The following is a 9,934-nucleotide window of genomic DNA, read 5'->3' as shown; positions in this document are numbered from 1 at the left end:
CCGCCGATAATAAGCTGCGACAGCGGCAGCTGTCGAAGGAAATTAATGAGGGGAAAACAGAGAGCAGGAAGAAATAAAAAGAAATAGAAAAAAAAAAATAGAAAGAGGAAAGGAAGTGCAAGACTTCATGATCTTACATGATCTTATTTCCTAATTAGTAAATAATTAGATATTCGATTTGAGAACGTACATGTACATGTTTAATAGAGATAGTTAAGCTTGGTCGCGTAATTCCTTGTTATCATTCGTTAAGCGAGTCGACTCGAAATGAGACGTATTCCAGCGATTTTATCACAATTAGCTCGTAAAGTAATTCGCCAGTAATTTACGAAGATGCTAATTGGTTCGTGGCGTCCAAGTGCTTTTAGCGAGTCAGCCTTCGCAATTTCACGAGGTTCGATCTCGAAACCACGGCCTCGAAATTATCGTCGAATTCTGCGTTAATAATACAAATGCTTTTCCCGTGTTTGCGTGTAATTTTCCACCGTCCGATGAAAGAATCGCCGAAATACGATAATTTTAATGCGTCAGCAACGAGAATTTATTCGAACGATCCGCTTAATATCGCTAATTTTACAACGTCTGTATCGTGATACGGGGTGGTTGAGGGGTGAAAGAAAAATCGAAACGCGTTTTGCAAGAACGTGTGAGTGTAATATCGATAATGAAGAGCGCAAGCACGGTGAATGAAAATTATGAACACGTTTATTGATTTATAACGCGTGGGCTTGCGTTTTAATTGGTTTAACGTTTGTTTAATGTAGAACACGATATCTGCTTGTAATGTAAAGCACTATGATGAAGATGTTTAAACGGAAACAATTAAAATGCTTGCTTCGAAGCTAATTAATACTATAACGGTACAAAGCGAAGAATGGAAGAAGAGTAATTATCTATGTTGCTATATGGTAGAAATTTCATTTTAATCCCTTGACTTTCAACGAAGAAGTTGTATTCGCGGTATCGATCATAGATTCGATATTTAAACCAACGAAGGTTGTGTGAAATTTAAATTTTAATTTTGTAGATTTACAGAGGACTTTTAAATAAATATTATGTATAATATTTCAATATTATATGATACGACATTGCAAAGTAACGGTATCACCTAATGTTTAGCTAAAATTCTTCCAAAGAAATCATAAGAATTGAGCTAATTGAATGTTTCGAAATATTTCAAATAATCTTATTTGTTATTTAATGCTTTCGAATAACTTTAATCAAATACTGAAATTTAAACGAGGTCCATCAATCGGATTGAAAAGACCGCGTGCACGGAATTAACGCGCGCAATTAAATCGCACAATCGCACAGCGTGACACGAAGTGAACAAAAATCGGAATAATCATTGTTCGATTTTGATCTTATTATTCGATGATATCGTCAGTCTGTAAATAATATAAATGTCAATTATAATTTCATATGCGTAATTATAATTATTTAAATAACCTAATCCCAAAAATCGATGGAGGATTAGTAGAAATCGTTTCTAATCACTTGAAAATTAGCTCACTCGTTCATTATACACCATACGGAGATGATATCGAGAAGGTATCGAGTTTCAGGAAAAATCCACATTGTATGAATTTGTTTACCTTTGTCCTGAATTCTCATTCAGATAACACACTGTGGAACACGAGAACGTTGCCTGCAAACGTGCGAAAATGGCATACGGACGTGTGAACCTGTTGTGCGAACGTGGCTAACGAATTTCGATTTGTGTCGCGAATCCTCATTCAAACGTCGCCCTGTGAATCGTCTCGGTCAAGGATCACCGTTTCGCGCGAACGAAACAGCCCAAACAAAACTATAATTTAGCAGGGAACGCGACATCGAACAAAGCGTGGTAAAAAATTCAGTACGCCGCGACAATTCGCTCGCGCGATCTGTCTCGCATCGTTTCGCAAACAAGAAGCGTCGCTACGATATCGATTCTTCGTCGACCAATCTACCAGTATCCGTGTTCGAAAAAAAGAAAAAAAAAAACGCTAGAATGGTACTAAAAGAAACGAAGGAAAAATATAGAATAAAAGAAATTGTGAGTAATAACGTTAATTATGCAATCTAATATCAATCTACTTAACGTAAGAATTAATACCTAACGCAAAACATCGTGGATTTATCATCTCTCCCTGCTAGACTTATTATTATTATATATGTCGGAGATGAAAGAACATCGGGATTTGCCGTCCGGAATGTTGGAAAAACCCCAATACCCTAGTCCAGACTTTTACTATAGCTGCACTTAAGTAATAAAAATAAGAAATAGTTTTAACGTTCCAATCTGACTTTATGACGATGGGTTCGGGCTCGAAGTGACATAGCGGGTCACTAGACGTAGCCACGGTCACGGGAGGGACGTGTACCTGACAGAGGTATGAAATGATTATATGGCTCTTCTTAAAAACAAAGATTGACCAGAGAAGTGGGGACAGCAGTATATAAGGGCAGTTTCTGTTGGATTACGGGTCAGTTAGTTTGTTAATTAGTCGTTGGACGAATTGCTGATTGAGTTATCGAGAAGTTACCCGAATCGAGTATTACGTTGATACTTGTCCTCCCGTGGACCGTGGATTCGTTACCGAACCTGAATTCGTTGTCACCTTAGACACACCCCATCATAGTTTTCCTCTGTGGCATCATTGGGACGAAAAGTCATTCTTTCCTGAGATCTCATCGACGAAGAGAGTAACACCTTACGATCTGTGAGTATTACACGTTTGAGTTAGATTTTATGAGCAAGTATATCTATCATTCCGTTGACCACGGATTCGTTATCGAACCTAAGACCATTATCACTAGTGTCGCGAATGCTCAACCGCCGCGGTTGATTGTCTAGTTGGTAGTATCCATACTCGTGTTAGCAGACCGTACCTTTGTTATACCACAACGATGGCCAATTCCAATGAAGATTTATCAAACGCCCACAACCCTATTCCTGACTCTTCTCCGACATATATATCTTCGAATCTGTCATACTATTTGCTTCTTCGACCGTAATATTTAAACTAGTCATCGAGTGACATAAAAGTCAGCAAATTAACAAGAATGGTTTTGTCCTTTTTCCCGTATTTCCCACTTTCGTACGATCTCCACGCTTCTCCATCCTTGGAAAGAGATCATCCATAACGCCAACAAATCTCTCGTCCACCTAAACGCTAGACAAACGCGTTTGTCCAAACAATCTAGTCGGGTCACGTTAAAGCATATTAGAAATTAATCCCGGGGCGATCGACGTCAGCATTCGATTAAATAAACAGGAATTAGCACATGAAAGACGGTGGCGATGGCACGACAATCGTCCACCGTTCGAAGAGGGAAGACGCCACTTGTCGTTTCCCATCGCGCCTCGCGGCCTCGGGGTTGACTAACTAAATATGAAGTTAGCTCCGAAAATGGGGCCCGGGGCCAGGGTTAAACCAACCTTAAAAAGCTTCGTTCGCCGTGCAAACACGCCGCGAGTCAACTGCGAAAACACTTGAGATCACTTAGACGAATCACCGTTCCCCTTTTGCCACCCTTCCGCTTGCGATTTCCGCCCCTGTCGCTGACGAGTCGATGTTTATGTAAAACAGTAGCCGATATGGATCGACGAGTATCTCGGTTCGGCGTGCCTGTGTGTGTTAAACGAAACTCTAGCCGTGGCTGGATCCACTTGACGCGTCAAAAACGTCAGTTACACTGATACCAAGGGGGTGGATCGCTTTTGTCGGCACCGGATCCTGGACTATGCTTGCCAGTAGGAATTCGAGCATCTTCGGGGCGGTGTTGTTATTTCCAAGAGGGTGGCTGATTGGGTTGAACGATTTGGAATCGGGGATTGCATCTAGCTGCTCTTATTAGCGACTGTGCTTTTCGATTATGAAAATGGTAGGCAGTTAATGAAATTGATATTTGTGGGAAAAATTTTCAGAGATCTTTATGGCGCCTTTCTACGCCCTGGAAGTTGATTCTTTAAACTACAGATTGGATTTTTATTGCTCACAAGACTATATATAAACGAACAAGTTTCGTGTAACACTTGTCTGTTTCGATCTTCGAAGTTGAAATGATTTATCATATCCTTCTTCTTTCTCCTAAGTCAGTGTTGAATTTCTTAAAAAATAAATGATCTCCTTTTTACTTATTGCAATCTATGCTCACGGTATATCGTACGACTTATGCTTTATTCTAAAATACATTTAAAAATATGACGTTGGTAACGTAATCACTCTTCTCTTCTTTCCAATTTATAGAGTTTAATTTATGAACTGTTATAAAATTCCCTTTTCCTATTTCGCAACTTTTAATTTCCTCCCCCGACTCCATTCATAGATATTAATTTTACATCCAAACTACGATCTATTATTTCCTTGAATAAAAATCCCCTCAAAATTTATAATATCTTAACTTTGCCAAACTCTGGCAAAGATTCGTTCCAGCGGGTTGCCTTCCTTTGGAACAGAGCATGTCGAGAACGTTGCACGGGGAGCAAACGCAATTTTCAGGCGAGAGAACCCCCGGTAAAACAAACTCGCGTCGTCTGGTCGTTTCACGAGCGAGTTATCGCGCGATCGGCGTGTAAGAGGCGAAGATAAAGGCGAACAGATATAGAGAACGGATCGGTGGGATGAGGGCTGGCTTGGCAGGAGCAAATTGGTCGGCCAGGGAAAACAGGATAACGCCGGAGGATTGTGGATCCTGTGGATGCTGCGCCTAAATAGAGGCGGGCAATAGCATCGGGACATAATCGATTTGCCGTGAACTCATCCGTAATTCGGGGCCACAGTCGGCGTGACAAGAAAGTCTCGACGTTGGCAAAGGCGCCAGCGAACCGAGAAATTACTCATCGTTCTGATTGAGGTTAATTAATTAGATAATTAAGTCTCCCCGCGACAACGACGACGTCGACGACGACGACGACGACGACGGAGAATGGAGGATGATGTTGGATAGAGAAATGTCGTGCTGCAGCCTCCTTCCGTTTTCTCCCTTTTTTCCCAGGAGATGATTTCGCGATGGTGATCCTCGTTATAAAAATGTTCCTCATTATTACCAGGACTACCCTCTCTGACGGCCTTATCTCATTAATGTCCTTGTTCGAATCCGGGACGTTGCAACGCTCCAGGCGAGATTTCGACGTTTCACGATGGAATTCTTGCTTCTGCGATAAGTAATTGATGTTTAGCGAAGAGTTTTTCTCCTGTTGAAATCGCCCCATGATTTAACAATGCTAGTTAATTAACGAATACAGGCACCGGTTATCGAATTAGGATCAGACAGAAAAATTATGAAATGAGCATAAACTGTACGCTATAAGATTTTGTATAGATAGCAACTAGTTCATTACTGTATAATCAATATGTTACAGAATTTCTCTGTAGATTGTAGATGGTCGAGTTGCTTTTCCTATGGCTTGCTTGAACATTTGTCTATAATTAAGTATATTTGATAAAAGAGGATCGATTTGGCTGTTATAGTTCGATATCGGCACATAATATTGCAAATCGAATGGATCGTAATGCATTCATTTTCCATTTCACGCGCAATTAGTCTCGTCATCGAATCGAATTTTCCACTCAGCAAGCAAAATTATTTTCCGTCGTGCTTTCTATTCATCAGCCCGCGGAAAGGAAACAATAATAAAAAGCGCCAATATCGCGTGACACGTAATAAAACGTTATCAAGAGGGACAGCGTCGAAAAATGCTCGAATTAATTTTGACCCCCCGATCCAACCGAATTCCCAGGGAAATGTTGAACCAACCGAATTATGGAATAAATATCCGCGATATCTCCGGCAAGATATAAAATCCATCGCGTGAAAAACCCATACTTTCACGTGTCTCTGACCGTCCAAAAAATTCCGACGTGAAAAATAAAACCAACGATAAATCGATATATCTCTGTGTGTCGTTTTATGCGACGATTTATTTTTTACGAACTCGAACGTTATCGTGGATAACGACGAGGAGAGAACGACGATGCAGGCAGGGTCGAGGCTGCGTATGAAAGAACTCTTTACACGTGGCACTTAACGAGAATCTCATAATCTTGCAGGAACGTTGATCTGCCACCCGCCTTCTATCTCTCGACTTTTCCCTGTGCGGCCGGAAAATCTCTTTGAAGCTCTGCCCATTGACGCTCGCGGTTTAATATTCCGTCACGAATATTAATGCCCTCCCAGCAACTGCCGCTCGTAAATCAGCGAATCTCTTCCTCCGCTGATGCACTTTTCTGTGTGGTTTTCCCGCGTTCCTTCTCCTCCATTCGCTCTCCCTCTTTCACTCCTCTCTACAGGGTGGTCTACAGAATTGTTTCAGACGTAACTCCGTTATTAACACACTTAAAGAAAAATTTCAAAGGAAGAAGACGAACGTCTGAAAGACTGCAACATTTGTAGGATTATAGATTCTTTACAACAATAATCGTATTACTTCTTAAATGCTAAAATGAATATTTTTTTATGTAGATCGAACCCTCTCGCCATTCAATAAATAATACTATTTCATATATATATTTACGGATTGATTTCAAATTTTACTAACATAATGATGATATGTTTAGCTTATTACAGCGATAATAAAATTTCCAAAGGTTTCGTATAACATACATAATGTCTTCATAAAATCTTTCTACAGTACAGTGACAGCCGAAGGAAATTTAAAGAATAAAACGGAAAAAGACGCTATAATTTTAAAAAACTTGGATTACAATTGACGAGAGAAATGAATGTATAATATGATTATGTATGTCCTATAATAGACGTATGGGTTTGGTACAGAAAACAATGTCTAACACAAATTCCACTTGTACAATTCCACGCAAGTATCGGTTTTAAACTTTTTTATGCACCGTAAGTATTCTGAATACTTTCGTTAACCAGCATAAGCACAAGAGTAGCGTATTACGTCTCAGACCACATTAAGAATAAAGTTACGCTTTCAAACAGTTACATGGATCACCCCGTATATTTTTTCTCTTCCTTTTTCACTCTCGACCCCTTCACATCGTTTCCTCTCCTCCCTTTTCCCTTAACTCCCGTGCAGAGTTTTCTCCTTTCCTCCCTCTTTCCTTAACTTTCACAGCGTCTTTCCACGTTTCCCTTTTTTTTTCACTGCATTTCTACTTTCCTTTGTCCCTATCATTCGCGGTGTCTCCTCTTCGACTCTCTCATTCTCTGCCACGAAACGGTGATTCTTTCGATCCAGTCGCTCCCTAGCTCGCGATCCTTACTACGTCGCGAGGACAGCCTCGCTGATTGAGAATAATGCGAGGTACCAATTACTCGCTGGCATAAAGAGGAATTCATTAGCGGGAGAAACGCGCCGCCGGGGCATCTCTCTGTTTGGCTTTCGAAGAGGGACAAGGATACGACAAGAAGAGGGTAAAAGGGAGAGCAACTGCACCGGTTGCACGCGGCTTTTGTGCAACGGGATACGCCACGCTACCGAGCACTTCCTGCATTGTGCCTCGGGACGACGCGTGGTCGAATATTTTATTCGGTGCGAGGCACAGAGGTCAATGATTGACGCTAGTCGCGCATTAATTAGAAAAGAAGCCGCAAAGCGAGTGTACTTTGGTGCACGTTTGTCGTCAGGTTTTTGGTGAATGGTTCCGCGGAAACTGATGACCCAGTGATACACGTCTCGTGATGAAATTGGGAAAGGCGAGCAGAAATGTCACTTTTTTGATGATACGGTGGAAAGTGGTTGGAAATTCCACTTCTTCGTGAAATTGGGAAAGTCAAGAGAAGTAACATATTTCGTGGTGAAATTGGAAGAGTGAGTGAATTTTGTTGAAGTCTAGGAAAACTACGACTTTAAGTTTTTAAATTCAGAGAAATAGAACGGGTGATGTATTGGTAATTATTGATATTGCCAGGAATTCAGATTTTTATGAATATGATTAGAGAAATGGAACTTAGATTCTTATAAAATAAACGAAGAACACAAGGATGAAAAATATGACAAGTCACATTTCTCGTATTCTATAGAATAATTTTAAAATTCGATTTATTGTCAACCACTTTCATAACAAAATTATCTTTGCACTTCGTTGTGGAATTAAATATGTGTTTGCATAAATGTAGATATTTGTCTTTCGGTACACTTAAAAAATACATTAGTAATATTAATATGGACTATTGTTAATTAAATTACACTAACATAGCAACTAAACAAATATCATTCGTTTCTTAGAAAACAGTACACATAGATATGTCATCTACTTTTACAAGCTTTATATCCTCTAATTTAAGTCTTCTCAACTATGTCATATTGAAATGCTTCTTTTCCCAACAACCGATAAAAAGTCATCTATGCTTTATATTCTCTAATTTATCAAGTTATAGGTCTTCTCAACTATTTCATATTGAAATGCTTCTTTTCCCAACAACCGATAAAAAGTCGTAGAATCAAAGATGGACTCATATTTTCCCCGTGTAGTCTTCAGTAATAAGTAATAACTTTGAAACGTTTTCTTGACAGTATACGATACTGATAATGTAATAACCAAAAAAACGAATCGATACTTAATCTCGTAATCGATATCGAAGCGTAATTTCTCGGTAAATTTTCGTGTCAATATCCTGCGACGAACATCAAAGATATCCATCCTGTTTAAATAACGAGCGTTAAACGTCATTCTGTTTGCACTGTTGCGCAAAGTTGTAAATCCTGTCTGCACAAATGGCGAACATATATCGCGCTGTTTTCTTTACTTCCTTTCCCTTGTACGATCACGATTACACCTTTATGGTTTTACAACGGGGACAGATTCTTTTTATCTGCGGATTCGATTGGACGGGGAGGATCCGCGTTTTCGAGAACGACCGCTTCCTTCGTGTCTTGTTCCCTTCGAAATTCGCTTTATCGTCCCTTTCCTCCGCGTGTGTACACTTATTTCATGCTCGGTGGAACATCGGATCTCCGAAGGAAAGCAGCTTGCTTACTCGATAAGAGGCAAAGAAATTCTTGCGAAATTCCCCCTAGCAAAAGGGCCCTCCGCGACGCGTAATTTAGAACTCGTGTTACGCTGCAAATATGAGAATTCTACGAATCCTTTCAACTTTTGATTATCATCCTAAAATTTCGATATTGCAGATCCGCGTTTTCGACAGAAAAATGAAGTTCCCATTTTCCCTTCTTTGCAATTTTCTCAGCGGTTTTATTTTATTATCGAATGGTTCATACCAAAAGAGACTCTTCTCTATGTTTGCTTCTGTTCAGAAAATCCAAAGAATACTCTAACGAAATGTAATTACTGTTCAATACAATACTTTTTTAACAAAGTATTCGTTATATTATAAAATTCTGCAAGTGCATTTTTAACTAGATCATGGAATTGCGGGACTACAACAGGGGTTATCTTTGTAAAGCTGCTTAATTTCCATTCGACGATAAATCAGAATATAGATCGTTTTTCATAATACAATTTTACCATGTTGTGAGCCTTGCTCCTGACTACTAGTTGTAGTATAATAATGTACGTTTAAAATTCCCTTTTGTCTTTGTTTTCAAAAATACCATCACAAAGAAGTAACGAAAATCTGGCACGATCTTTCTCTTATAAATTGTCCCATAAGCTAGACGTCCCGGTTCCAAGCGCCTCGTGTTTAAACTCTCTTTCCTTTCTTTCTCCGCTAATACCACCGCTAGACTGTGCGAATGTTTATCCGCTTATTATTTCAAAAACGTAAAGTATAAAATGCATCTTATCACGCAAAAGTATACGAAATACTCAAGATAAAGCGTTTACTACGATATTTAGTCGATGGAACAAATATCCCTTAAAGCAACGTCTCTCGAGCTGCATCCCTAAAAGTATGAAAATGCATAAACATTCGCAGTCTAACTATGACAATGAAATAAAAAAAATCTTTTGCAAGCGCAGCGTGATAAATCGCCCCATAGATTTACATTCCTCTCTGTCCCAGGCGCCGCGTGCTTAAGCGC

This window comes from Bombus impatiens, unplaced genomic scaffold, assembly GCF_000188095.3.
Source record: "Bombus impatiens unplaced genomic scaffold, BIMP_2.2 scf_0279, whole genome shotgun sequence".
Lineage (NCBI taxonomy): Eukaryota > Metazoa > Arthropoda > Insecta > Hymenoptera > Apidae > Bombus > Bombus impatiens.
Note: the sequence above shows the minus strand (reverse complement) of the source record.